The following is a 13,304-nucleotide window of genomic DNA, read 5'->3' as shown; positions in this document are numbered from 1 at the left end:
ACCACAAACCCCACTCTGTCCAGGTAATCCAGTAAGTAAAAGTTTATTAAGAGAAAAGTATATTTACAAAATGTAAAAAGGAGAATCAAAGTTCAAATAGTTATTTCCAAGATAGCCCAGATTCCAAAATCCTTTCAAATACAGTCTCAAGAGTCAATTCACAGATATAGCCATAAACATGATAGCACGAATCCAAGGCAACCTATGCTCCACATGAAACTAAAAACAGGAACAAACTTAGAAAGTCAAATACATGCATCCAAAAACATTGGACCAGGAATCGAGAGCTGTTCATCTCAATATAATTTTTCTCTCATAAAGGACTGTTTCAGCAAAAAGCCACTTTAAGGGCCTAAATCCCTCCCATGACATCATTCCTCACACACCTGCTTTTCCTCTCCTTATCTCTAAGCTGCTGGGGAAAACTGTATGCTCCGGCTCCAAAGCTCCAAGTGCCTTGATATGGGCAAACATCCGTCTCTCAGCCTGCACTTCTGGCAGATTCTCATGAGAACTGATATCACTTTCTCCAATCTCATGGAATTTGCCAGAATATTCCAAAACAACTCTCTCCAGGTCACTTCTATCCTCCTTTGGGCCTTCCCAATCTATCCCAGCATCCCCTTCTTCATCTTCTGAGCACTCCAAATCTGACCAGGCTACAACAATCAAGATATAGTTATGGTCCTTTTGGTTATGAATATGATGGCAGCAGTCCCAAAAATGTAGCATGGAACAAACAAGTAGCTTTGAGTAATAGCTATTTTGGGGATACAGATAAGCAGAAAAAGTGCTCCATTACATTTCAAACTAAAACCCAGAGTTGATTTATCATCACATTGTCACTGGCTTAACATACAATATGGAATGGACCTCGAAACAGTATTTTTCATGCTGTAAAAATTAAGCTATAACAATTTAAAATGTGGATTTATCACAAAGTTAAGAATTTCTTGGGTCAGAAGGGTAATCGCTAAAGAAATATTACTATTTATGATATTATAGCATTATAATATAATGGTTTTTAAAAAATATATAATATTAAACAGAATTAAATAGAATGCATAAAGAGTATGAAATCAGAAAACACAGACATATTTAATTATAAGAAATGGAAAAATATAAATGATTATATAACTATTACAATTATTGTACGAAATGTGTTAGAATACCTTTAAAGGATGTGTTGTTCATTTCAGTAAAATTAGTCATAATTTACCTCTCTTTTTTGTACTTTGGCAGAACTATAACCTTGGCCAGAGGGAAAGAGAAAGCATGGAACTCTGTGAGAACAAAACTGCATTTAGTATCCTCAGAGCCAAGTTCATCATATGCCAACTCTGTGTTCCTTTCATACCAAAAATTCTGGGAAGGAAAGATACCGAAACAGCAGACGGTGGGGAGATTCCCAGGCTCCCAGAAACAAAAGTGGTTATTATCCTACTCCTTTACAGCTCTGAAGTCAGCTACATACCTCGCTGGCTACACTGCCTCTTGCTACAAAAAGTTTTTCCCTGAATTTGCTTTTTTTTTGTGGGGGGGGGGGGGGGGTCCATTTTTGGCTTTGGTACTAAAACATTAGGAACAATCCTGCTCAGCTTCCTAGCTAGAAGATGGTTTTCAAGATTATTTTATAACTCATTGCATAATAAAGTGGGTGTTGGCATTCATTCCTCCTCCTCTCCTTCCACAGAAAAGGTTATTTTTAATCCAACAATGAGTAACTCCCAAATTTCTGCCCTCTGGCAACAACATCAGCTTTTCAGCAAGGTTAAAAGTCCATATAAAGCAAGATTGTCATGGTGATTCTGGAGGGTAAAATGCCTCCATCCCCACCCTCCCAATCTCAGAACACCCAAAGAAACTTAACTGCATGCTAAAATAAAATCATTTGTATGGGAAAAAATCAAGGGACTATAGGTATAACTTATTTTGATCTGATCAGTCAGTGGAAAAAAATATACGAAGAGAATTAAATCTTAATGCAACTTGTTTCTGATTACATATTCCTAGGACTATACTCAAAGTCTCTTAAAAGTATAAAACAAGTCTTTCTGCATTTTTCCACTGCCAGGCAAAATAGCACCCCAAAGACAAGAGCAGCTCATGGCAGATGTGGATGCCCAGAACAAATTTCCTAGACTTCTTGTGTCTTGGGTGGCTCTTTATGGGCCAGTTATGTCACCCAACAGAAACTGAAATGAAAACAAGAACATAATAAATAAATACATCCAACTTCGTTGATCTAATATATTTGCCCTTAGCTCACAAAAGTCTGGCCCACGTTTAAATAAGGATGCTACAAGGAACAAACTTGTCTCTCTTTGTGTGTGTGTGTGCGTGTGCACAAGGCCACAACTATACGGTGACAGTGATGGATATACATTTCAACAACTGCACCACCCTGCAGCCACTCCTTTGGTGCAATTTTCTTCATAATGTCTTCTGGTTAATGATAGTGATGTAGTAACTGAAAGCTGAAAAGGCTACCAAGCTGATCAGATTTGAATATGTAACATAATCTGCTTATGGGCTGAGAATGGCGGTTAATAAGTGCATTAAATTTTTCCTTCCTTTCTGTAGAGGGAATGTGGCCATGGATTGAAGACCATCTCTTCTATTAAGCAGACCAATGTTGACTCTCTCAGGTAGTGGATGCATCTTCCACCTATTCCTTTCAAGACATCTGGGCTTTTCTTTCTCTCTGAGGTCAGAACTAAGCGTGCCACAAAACCTGGTCTTTCCCTCCAGCATGCCATCTTTAAGCATGTTAGAAGAGAACACAAAAATGCAACAATCAGCTTTTGTACACAACACAACATAACATGCCTTTCATTGTTGACAAGTTGCAGGCAACCACAAAGCAAAGGAAGCAATGCTCTATACTTGTACTAATTCAACTTTAGTTCAAGTCCAAACAGCTCATGGTAAGGAATACTGCTTGGTTGCTTTGCATCTTGTCTTGCACATATTTGGTCTCTGTTAAAAAGAAACCATACAGTAGCCACTTACTTAAAGCAATATACTGATTGCAGAAAATGTCTTACAAAATGTAGAGGAGAAGAGCTAGCAACATAATGCCTTCCCCTATCTAACAAACAGATGGGAGAACTTATGGCCCTCCAAATGTTGTTGGTCTGCAAGTCACATCAGCCCTAGATAACACAACCAATGATAAGAGATTATGAGAGCTGGTCTCCAGTAACATGTCTGTGCCCCTGTTAAGAAGATTTCTCACTTTCTGTCCCTCGGAGAATTGGATTTTGAAAAAAATGGCTTGTAAAAACAAGGCTTGGCAGTAGAGACACTTTCCTCCCATGATAATAACTCTTCCAGGAGTGCATTTCCCTTCCGAGGAGTAAATTTCTCTCACTTCCTTTTGTCCCACCCCCATTCTTAACTAGGAGTCATTTGTAAGTCGGATGTTTGTAACTCAGAGACTGCCTGAACGTATATCAAAAACTGCAGCAGAATTAGTCACAACATATTGTACCCTCTATTAATCTACAGAACTGCAAATTAAAAGGTGTGTCCTACTAAAAACTTTGGTAAGACTTCTCCAAATTTCATCGCAAACATTGCATTTTATGTATTCTGTGATTATATAAAAGAACACTGTGAATATAAATAAACAGTAAAGTGAAATTTACACATCCAACATCCCTAAATGTAATGCAAGCACTCTGGAGACTAGGGCTCAAATCACCGCTCTGTCATGGAAACCCACTGGGTGATCTTGGGGAAGACACACAATTTCAGCTTCACAGAAAGATAATGGCAAATCCCCATCAACAAATCCTACCAACAAAACTCAAGGAGCGGTGGTGGCACAATTGGTTAAACCCTTGTGCCAGCTGAATGGCGGACCTGAGGTCGATGGTTCGAATCCGTGAGACAGGGCGAGCTCCCGTCTGTCAGCTCCAGTTTCCCTTGCAGGCACATCAGAAAAGCCTCCAACAGGATGGTAAAACATCCGGGCATCCCCTGGGCAACGTCCTTGCAGACGGCCAATTCCCTCACACCAGAAGCAACTTGCAGTTTCCCAAGTTGCTTCTGACATGATTATAAAAAATCAACAAAACTCAATTTGTTGATAATAAATTGGAAATGATTTGAAAACATTCAGCAACAACAAATTCACAAACTGACATTTGCAGACAAGGGAACATTAAGTGCTGTTTTCAGTGTTCTCTGTTAATTGCCGTTAGTTGGACAGAAAACAGTAAATATAGACTTGAGTTCAAACGATTATCTACCATCCAGTTCAGTGGGTAGCCTTGGAAAATAAACCAAGACCGCTGTCACATAGAGGTTACTTAATAACACATCATTGAAAATCTTGTCATGTAACAGTTGCTAACCAGACAACCCTAGTAATTACCTTAATTTCCTATCCCAGAATGTTTATTTAGTTGTCTCCACTGCAGTGGTACAGACAATGCTGTTAGACTGACATGGTCAGCCCTGTACACAAACAATTCAGCACATTGTACCAGTCATCACTGGGTGCTTTGAAGCAGCCATTTCATTGCTGTATAGCATGCTATGTTATGGCAAGCATTAACTGTTAGTTAAAAGTTTAGTGGGTTTTTTTTCTAAAAAAAAAAAGATAATCCACATGCAGAACAATCCATAAAAAAGACTGTTGCAGTCAAAGAAACTCTTTTTTCTAGTGAGTGGGAGGCTATCATTTTGACTATATGAGTCAGCTGTTAAGCAGAATTTCCTCCGTTCAGATCCGTGTTGGCAATAAAATGCTCCTGCCAAGGTCTGTGCCTCAGACAACGGGCCACTGTCAACTCCTTGAACTGTCTGACTCTTGAGAGCAAACAGGTGAAGGAGAGTGTGGGTAGCAACAACACAAAGGACAAGGCAGCAACTGCAGCCCTCTCCTTCCTTTCCAACAGAATGAGGGAACTGCTGACAGAGTCATATCCACTTGAAGTATTCCAAAAAGCTCTAGAAGCAACACAGATGCAAGTTTCTCCCCACTACAAATCCATCACGTAGCCCAAGCCATACGTCTCAAATTACCACACAACACACATACACACAATTTGGGGATAATGCCAGCAGCCTTACAAAAATTACTAAAATGCTATCTGTAAAACTGTTCGAACACTTTTAAAAGGTTGCTTTTTGTTTTGCTAAGTATTGAAAAGCATCACCAACAGACGAATGACAGGTACCTGATTGCAATAAACACAATAGGACACTACAATGAGTATTGTTGTAGACCAGTGAGTCTCAACCTTCCTAATGCCGCAATCCCTTAATACAGTTCCTCATATTGTGGTGCCCCCAATTATTTTCATTGGGAAGATTGATTTTGTCATTTGGGAGTTGCTGAGATTTATAGTTAACCTACAATCAAAGAGCATTCTGAACTCCACCAATGATGGAATTGAACCAAACTTGGTACACAGAATTCCCATGACCAACAGAAAATACTGGAGTGTTTGGTGGGCATTGACCTTCAGTTTTTGGAGCTGTAGTTCACCTACATCCAGACAGCACTGTGGACTCAAATAATAATGGATCTGGACCAAACTTGGCACAAAACCTTAATGTGCCCAAATGTGAAAACTGGTGGAGTTTGCGGAAAATAGACCTTGACATTTGGAAGTTGTAGTTGCTGGGATTTATAATTCACCTACAATCAAAAGAGTATTCTGAACCCCACCAACAATAGAATTGGGCCAAACATCCCACACAGAACCCTCATGACCAAGAGAAAATACTGTGTTTTCTGCAGGTCTTTGGTGACCCCTCTGAAACCCCCCCTGTGACTGCCCCTCCCCAGGGTCCCGTCCCCCTGGTTGAGAAACATTGTTATAGACACTACACTGATGGGGTTTGATTCAAGGACCTCCTGTGGATACCAAAACCCAAAGATACCCAAGTCCCATATATAATGACATTGTAAATGGTATCCCTTTTATGAAATGGCAACGTCAAGGTTTGCTTTTTAGATTTTGCATGGAGAGGGGAAATACATCAAAGGCCTGTATGGTTGAATCTGTGGGTACATAGATCCACAGTAGATAAGGTTGACCTCAACAAAAAAACAACAACACTTTTTCAGGTAAGGCCATGGATTTCTATAATTTTTCCCCTTTTGGTCAAATTTAGGTAGATCAGCTGTCTTCACCAATAGGAATTTTGTGGCACTACCCAGCCTTTCATCCCATTGCAACTCCTAGCATTCCTCATCACTGATTCTACTTCATAGGTCTGATAGAAATTGCAACCCAGCATCATCTGGACCCCTTACAATGTCTACTTCTTCCTGTTCTAGGGTAATGGTTAAGCCTTTTGTTTTTATTTAAGGTGGGTATTTAAACTTTTATAATGTGAGATTGTTTATTTGATATTATTGTGCATTTGTAAATTTTTGCAACAGATTAATTGTGAATTTAAAAGTTCTGTTTTATTCTAGGGTTCTATTTCATGGAGATTTGCAACTGTTCTCCACAGAAAGAATTGGCATTGACCAAAATGCAGGTGGTACATTGCTCATAAAAATGTTACTATGGCATAAAGATTTTATAGGCAGGTAATCTACCTCTGCCTTCTGCAACCTGATGCCCCATAGATGGATTGGGTCATTATAATGTGCTCACTGGAGATTATGGAATTGTACATTGAGCTGTCTGAAAAGTTTCAAGCTTCAGGAAGACTGATCTTCTACGTTTAAGGAAATAGTAAAACTTCAAGAAAACCCAGCTGAACAAATGAGGATGTGCAAAGCCCATAAAAGCTATACAAACAAGCCTCAAATTTGTTTTCCATGTAAAGGCAAATGGTAATTGAACAATTATAACTGATTTGCTTTGGAGCCATTTTCTGCAATGTAAAAATAGATTAAAATTCCATTAACAATTTCCAGGCTTGAGAGAAACAAAAGGATGGATGCGGTGCAGCTGACAGAGCAGGAATGTATATTCTAGTTTATATACTGCTTAATTTTTTTGCAAAAGAATCATAAGGTAGTAAGAAGCCAGACCTTGAAACTGCTAGGCAATTAAATGCTAATCAAGGTGGCCAACTGAAACATTCACACCTACCTCCAACAGACAAGAGTTCTTTCTCCCACCCTGGACATTCCACAGATATATAAACCCCATTTTCCTAGTTTCCAACAGACCTCACAACCTCTGAGGATGCCTGCCATAGATGTGGGCGAAACGTCAGGAGAGAATGCTTCTGGAACATGGCCATACAGCCCAGAAAATTCACAACAACCCAGTAATTCCAGCCATGAAAGTCTTCAGCAATATAATCATAAGGCAGCTCGCAACACAACCAAGGAAACCAGCAAGCAATAAAAATGATTTTAAAAATAGAATGATCAAGAATATAGCGTTCACATGAAAATAGTTCAGTCTTTACAATATTGACAAAGGACTGGAATATACCCCTGCCCAAGGCTGCCCACCACTTCCAGCTGATACAGGCTTGAGATCATGTTGGCCTCCAGATGTGGTTGAGGCTGGTGGCATTATGTTGGGGCTCCAGATGTGGCTTCCCCTTAGCTGTATCATTTTCACTTGTCACGCAGACAGTATCAAACAAGATAGACTGTCCCTAACAAGAAATACTGATAGAACACAAATTTTAATTTGTACTGAAGCCATCACCATGTTAAAGGAAACTAACAGATTTCTTAAGTATTGTAACAATCTGAAAATTAGTTTGTAGCTATATTGGGGGATGTTAAAATAACAAAAAGAAGTACATACAAGTGGGCAACATTATCAAAACCTTATATGAATTAGCAACAAGGAAGCTACTCCAATCATACATATTGGCTGTGGGCGGAGGGGGGTCCTAAACAGAAGAATTCTTACTTTTGCCATTACTCACAAGTTAAAAAGAAATACTGATTTCATCTTATCTTTTTGTTATAAATCAGAATTACATCACGATTCCACACACTTTAAGCAAAGCATAAATACACGCTAGTGAAGCAATAATGGATTTCCCACTTTTGCAACGGAATGCACAAGGGATACCACAACCTTGAGAACATGTTTTATGCAACTATTTACTAGCTCCCCACCTTGATGCAAAAAAGAAAGTTATGTGTCCTTACAGAGTATTGGACCATCCTAAGGACCACACGTATGCAATCCCACGGAAAGCACAACTGCTTGTGCAACTATAGCATAGTGCCCCAGAAGACTTCCAGACAAAATGATTATTTTTAGCCCAGCCTATATTTCCATCTACCACCACTCTTTGACAGGCTGAAGGCTGAAGACCTTGTAAAACTACAGCTCTTATGATTCTATAACATTTAACCATGACTTTCAAAGTGTTGTCAAACTGCCTTAATTCTACAGCGTAGAATCACCCTAGGACTTACAGAAATTGCAGTTCAATAGTGTCTTCATCCATACCACTAATGGAAAGAATTGGGACACACATGGTGAAAGTTTTTGTTTTGAATTCTTCACCAGTAGACTAATAAGAAACATTTAATTTTCAGACATATTGATTCAAGTTTGTTAAGTCAGTATAAAAACACAAAAAATTAAGGTTGTAGAGTCTAAGCAGATGTTTACACTCCTTGGGAAAAATTGTTTAATCAGAAAATGTTTATTGGGGGGGGGGGCAGGGAAATGAGTGATGGAAATTATACATTGAGTTCCTTAAGTCAAGCTCCTTTTTAACTTTACCTTTAGGATTAGGCTAGTTTTCTCTCAGTTAAAGCAAACAAGCCTTCTTCAAACTGATGACTTTTAAATACACTGGATTATAATTACAATCATTACCTAGAAGAAGCACAGAATTATAGTCCAAATAGGAGGGCACTACATTATGTAAGGAGCTCCCATTGGCGTAGTGGGTTAAAGTGCTGAGCTGCTTAGCTTGTTGACCGAAAGGTTGCAGGTTCGAATCCGGGGAGCGGCGTGAGCTTCTGCTGTCAGCCCCAGCTTCTGCCAACCTAGCCGTTCGAAAACATGAAAATGTGAGTAGATCAATAGGTACAGCTCCAGCGGGAAGGTAACAGCGCTCCATGCAGTCATGCCGGCCACATGATCTTGGAGGTGTCTACGGCCAACGCCGGCTCTTCGGCTTAGAAATGGAGATGAGCAGTACACCCCAGAGTTGGGCACAACTGGACTTCATGTCAGGGGAAAACCTTTACCTACATTATGTAAATTTTATTTGTATTTGTTGTGTGGCTTCACAAATGGCAATCATAAGAAAAACCTATCACAGGGCTTTTTTGGCAAGATTTGTTCAAAGACTTTGCCATTGCCTTTCTCTGAGGCTGACGGAGGGAGTGTGACTTGAGACTCAAGGTTTAGGTTCGTGGGATTCATGACAGAGAAGAATTTGAACCTGTCTTTCCAGTTAAGATCCAATATTCCAGGAGTCCCCAAACTAAGGCCTATGGGCTGAATACAGCCTTCCAAGGTCATTTACCTGGTCCCCACCCTAAACTTGAGACTTAAGGTATTTCTAAGTCCGAAACAACTTGAAAGCACACAACAATCCAAATTAACTTGGCTATTTCATCAGACAAAAGTAGGCCCACACTTCTCACTGAAATACTGGTAAGTTTATGTTGGTTTAAACTACTTTGTTTTAAGTATTGTATTGTTATTTCAATTTTTTTGGCACTACAAATAAGGTATATGCAGTGTGCATAGGAGTTCACTTTTTTCCAAACGATAATCCGGCCTCCCCAACAGTCTAAGGGACCAGTCTAAGGAACCATCTCACTGCTTTAAAAGTTTGACTCCCTTCCCCCGAGTCAAAGAAGAATTATGGAAAGTGGGGAAAAACAACTGGCTCTGAGGCAAATTTTAAGACTATGTTTAGATATGTATAAAATAACATGAGCAGGAAGTAAACATCAAGAATAGTACACTAATGAAACTCTATTTCATTTATTTGCATAGGGAAGCCACGGAATACAGTTACATTAATTTACAATATTGATTTTTGTTCTATCTGGGCAGCATTCTTAGGGGTGGATGGAAACAAGAAGGAACTTAAGTATAGACTATTTCCAAATGAAATTCAACATGCTGGATTTCATATTTAAATTGCCCACGACAGTGTTATCTGAAGTGGGGGATCTACAGTTATTTTCTTCCAGTGTGTCCAACATGATAGGGACAGGCACTCATATATTTGGCTGTAATTGTTTCTTTCCAGGAACTCACCAAGGATCAGCAACTGGTGGCTCAATAAGACATGGATCAACACTTTCACTGATCTATAGTACATACGGGTAGTGATGCCCTTCCAGATATTTTTGGTTTAAATACCCTAAAGCAGTGGTTCTCAACCTGTGTGTCCCCAAATGGTTTGGCCTTCAATTCCCAGAAATCCCAACAGCTGGTAAACTGGCTGGGATTTCTGGGAGTTGTAGGCCAAAACACCTGGGGACCCACAGGTTGAGAACCATTGCCCTAAAGGTATGAGATCCTATCTGACTCTGGGAGCTTAGCAGGGGCAGCTCCGGTTAGTACTTAAATGTGAGAGCATCAACAAATACCAAGTGCTGTAGGCTGTATTTCAGAGGAATATTTCTAAGAAATCACTGCATCCCATATTATCTCTCCCCTCCAGGCATCTAAAGAGCCTGAGAGTTTTTTTTAATAGGGAAGCAGTTTTAGGTCACTGTGCAACTTTTTGTAGATGGAGAGAAACCATTAACTATAAATTCCAGCAATGTGAAAGCTGGTAATATCTTGCACCTGCAATGTATCCAGACAGATTTTTCTTTCCTTCTCCACTATTTTTGAACCAAGTCTAATGAATCGCATACTCAATTTGTTTTAACTACTTTTGTAGCTTTTTAGCACCTTTGTAACATTTCAATATTAACAGATGCTTTTATCAATATCAGCTTTTGGTTTCAGCCCAAACAAACCTGTTGGGTGTTTTGCTTCCGCAATCAATTCTCTTCTTCACAGATAATATGATGGTGGTAATGTTTTTCCATTATGGAGCAGCTTCTCCTTGAGAGAAATGGCTGGTCTAACCACTCCCTGCTTTTAAGCAGAGAGGAGGCAGCATGGTTCCAATACACTTTCTGTTGTCAGATCCTTTTAGGTTCCATTTAACTACTCCTTTTATATTTGGGATTATTTTTGTTGTTAGGATAGTTGTTTTTGCTTGTTGTTTGTGCCTCCTTTGTATAAAAATGAAGGTCACAAAATGTACTCCTCAACCCATTGGTGATTAAAACAAAATAAACCCAAACTTTTCTTTTACACTTCTTGCAACTGAGCGAATTATTAACAGGAGGCAGTTACCCCTAATTTGCAGTTATTTATAGAGATCTCCTAAACTGTTATATAAGCTGGCACATTCTGAACTGATATGCAAGCACTTTGCTCTGGTGCTTAAGGGAAAGGTCTTGGTTTAACACTTGTTAGTACCACAGGACAGAGCTGGGCTCAGAAAATGGAGGCCCTACAAATGAATTAAATGAACTCATTTGAGATGCGGTACTGGAGAAGAGTCCATGGACTGCTAAATATATATGTAAAGAAGGATCCTAGAACAAATCAGACTTGAATTCTCTTTAAGAGAAAAGATGACTTTTATACTTTGTTATACTTTCTTATAAGACTATTATACTTTGGGGATATCATAAGAAATGGAGAAAGACAGCATTCCAGATGGATAGCGTCACGCAAAAGCAATGACCCTGAGTCTTTAGGACATGAACAGGATTATTGATGATAGGTAGCTTGCAGGTCTCTCATAGGGAAATTATTTTAAAGTCATTAACAACAAGAAGAACTAGCCTTGGTTCTTAACAGCATAACTATCTGCGCACCAATGAGACTGACTGCCCAGTATGTAGCACTACATAATCTAGTAAAAGAGTGCACACTCTCCTCTATCCACTACCCAACCACTAATGTTTTACTCCATTTATCATCACCAAACTTGTCTCTTGCTGATTTCATACAGATCAACTATTTGCTGTTGCTGATAGCATTCATAAAAGACCAATCTATATCAAGATCTTTATGGAAGGAAATCCAAATAAGTTTCTAATCATCATGAAGATCTTTGAAGGAAGATGCTGAGAACAGTCTTCATTCCCTCAGAGATATTCATGCATATCATTTTTCCCATGCTGGAAGGGGAAATGGAGAGAGTATCCAAAGAGGAAACAGGCTGCATGCATGTGGATATGATCCCTAAGCCAGTATCACATTTGTTTTCTTTAGAACACCTTGAAAATAAAGACTTGTAACTTGAGGTATTTTCCCACCCACAAATACTCAATATGACCAAGTGTGAACACTGGTGAAGTTTGGGGGAAATAGGCATTGACATTTGGGAGTTGTAGTTGCTGGGATTTATAGTCCACCTACAATCAAAGAGCATTCTGAACCCCACCAATGATAGAATTGGGCCCAACTTCCCACACAGAACCCCCATGACTAACAAAAATTACTGTGTTTTCTAATGGTGTTTGGCGACCCTCTGACACACCCCCCCCCCCCCCGGAAGAACTGCTTTCAAATAGTTTGACATATGTATCATGCCCACTATATTTCAGAATTATTATTCCTTTTTGTAATGCCTCCTAGAAATAAAAGAGGATATGAGAAAATACTAATTCAAAACTGATTTATACATTTGTGGGTTATAGATTAAGAAAAGAGGTGCTTTCTTTTCAAAGAAGTTTTCCTTGCAATCATAAGGATATAATCAGTCAACTGTATCCATCTACCCTTCATCCACAGCTTTATTATTTTTTAAATTCAAATATGGAACCTTAATTTTGCCATTTTACAAAAGGGACACTGTTTTCCTACACCATTGTATATAGTGGGTCTTGATGATGTATCCACAAGGGATCTGCAACCAAACCCCAGCAGATACCAGGAGTCCACTTATATAGGTTTGTAGAAATTGTATAGCCAAGGCATATTATGTTCATAAAGGTTTTATGCACATTTGCAATTTTCTTTGTTCTAAGAAAATGTTCCATCTGGACAGCATTCTTAGGGGTGGATGGAAACAAGGAGGAACCTAAGTATAGACTATTTCCAAATGAAATTCAGCATGCTGGATTTCATGTTTAAATTGCCTACGACAGTGTTATCTGAAGTGGATGATCCACAGTTATTTTCTTCCAGTGTGTCCAACATGATAGGGACAGGCACTCATATATTTGGGACAGGCACTCATATATTTGGCTATAATTGTTTCTTTCAAAGAGCTCACCAAGGATAAGCAACTGGTGGCTAAACCACTGAGCTGCTGAACTTGCTGACTGAAAGGTCGGTAGTTCGAAGCCAGGGAGCGGGGTGTTA

At 39.2% G+C, this 13,304-nt stretch overlaps 1 protein-coding gene across 3 annotated transcripts in view; it reads right to left on the bottom strand.

Moving 5' to 3' along the window:
• The window catches only part of LIFR (LIF receptor subunit alpha), a 115,102-nt gene that overhangs the window by 89,171 nt on the left and 12,627 nt on the right, over nt 1-13,304 (bottom strand). The window lies entirely within an intron of this gene.

Source organism: Anolis sagrei, chromosome 2 (assembly GCF_037176765.1).
Source record: "Anolis sagrei isolate rAnoSag1 chromosome 2, rAnoSag1.mat, whole genome shotgun sequence".
NCBI classification, from domain to species: Eukaryota; Metazoa; Chordata; class Lepidosauria; order Squamata; family Dactyloidae; genus Anolis; species Anolis sagrei.
This window is presented reverse-complemented; position numbering and strand designations above follow the sequence as displayed.